This window comes from Spermophilus citellus (assembly GCF_964194105.1).
Source record: "Spermophilus citellus genome assembly, chromosome: 7".
NCBI classification, from domain to species: domain Eukaryota; kingdom Metazoa; phylum Chordata; class Mammalia; order Rodentia; family Sciuridae; genus Spermophilus; species Spermophilus citellus.
This window is the reverse complement of record NC_138188.1, coordinates 62,912,226-62,914,016: the sequence shown is the minus strand read 5'-3', so window position 1 is coordinate 62,914,016 and position 1,791 is coordinate 62,912,226.

The following is a 1,791-nucleotide window of genomic DNA, read 5'->3' as shown; positions in this document are numbered from 1 at the left end:
ATGAGAAGCACAGCCTCAGAATACAAGAGTGTTCCTGGAAAAGAGTTGATTTGCAAAATATCATCAATTTGAAAATATCTTCTTGGTATCATTTTTCTCTTTAAAGCTATGCCTGTATTAACCTGTATTAGTATAGCCCTGTATTAATAAATGAGTGAATTCAGATACGTCTGTTTCTTTTTTTTTCTGTAGGTTTTATAAAACCTATATGAATCAAAAGCAGAGAGCTTACATAAAAGATAACTGTTAATGCTAGAACAATCCTAAAATCGCTTAAATATCAAAGTCCTGTGTTGGATACCAAATTCCCCACATTCCTAGAAGACTGGTCTATCACATCCCCAAACATTATCCAGCCCAAGGGGAGGTAAAAATCAAGGAAGCCTGGGCATGGTGTATGTCTGAGATGCAGCTTAGGACACTAAGGCTCAGTATCTATGAGAGTCGACAAACTTTGGGTACTTTTAATCTTCACTTGTTCTTCCAGGTGTGGCATTTAATGTCAGCCTTGCTTTGTTACCGCTTGGAACATATCATTTTTTTTTCCTGCTGATTTATACTTTAAACATGTACAGAAAGTGGAAATGCTAAGAACTTTTATAGAGCTTTTCTAGTTGCTTAGGCAAAAGTGGCAGCCAAATTAGCGTGATTCAGGAGGGTAACCTTCCACCATCCTATAATACCAAGCTAAGGAAGTGTTAGAGCCAAGCATGTACTATATAATTATTAAAAGCAGAACCTTTCCTCTGAATACCTTGAAATATCTTATATGCACATCAAAAATAATACTGCATTACCATATGACTTCATGTGACTTGCTTCATAGTTCCCCCCCCCATTTTCTTGCTAACAGTGTAAAATGTTTTTTTGTTTGTAATGGCAATTTTGGGCAGGGACCTTACTGATAATTTCTACCTCTTATTGAGCCCTCATTATGTATCTGGTACTTTATGGACATTATGCTAAATATGCCCTAAATTCTATGAAACAATTTACCTTTCTTTCAGATAAAGAAACTGAGACTCAAATAAGTTATATAAATCAGTCAAGGACACAAAATAAATTACAGAAATACGGTGGGTAGATTTGAACTCGAGTCCATTTGATCTAGAAGACCCATTGTAGGGAAGGAAGAAAATAATTTTTCCTTTACTCTTCATAGTTCTTAGTTGGGACCTTCTGTAGCCAATGAGAGATTAACAATAGAAAAACAGAAGTTTTTTAACATTTATATTTCATACTTATGTGAAAGACACCCAGGGGAAAAAAATTGAAAAACCTCAAAGATGAGGCTTACACAGCACCTTCCATAAAGAACAATACCATCTTTTGGAATTGACAAGACAAAAGAAAAGGACCTTTGTTTGGTAGGGGTGGAAAATTGTGGGAAGGCAAATATATCATAGATAAAGCCTAGTTAGTAAAGCTTTTTTTAAATAGATGTTTGTGTTAATATCCCCAGTCTGATAAGTATCTGCAGTTGTCTTCAATGATCAACTTTTGTCATTCCTGATAGGAGAATGGGGACACTTTTGTAAATTTGTATCCTGCTTTTAGGCAAATATAGGGAGGACAGAGAGGTTTTATTTTATCTACTTATTCTCAATTGCCTTTAGTTCAAAATAATACTCATGCCAGAGTGGCATATTTTGGGGTGGCACACTCTGCTACATTTCTCCTTCTATTTAAGTGTAGTCTTCAAAGTCTAGGTATCACATACATCAAAGCCTAGAATAATACTGTAAGATAGTATGAAGACAACTTTAAGATTGTGATTGCTTAAATCCATAA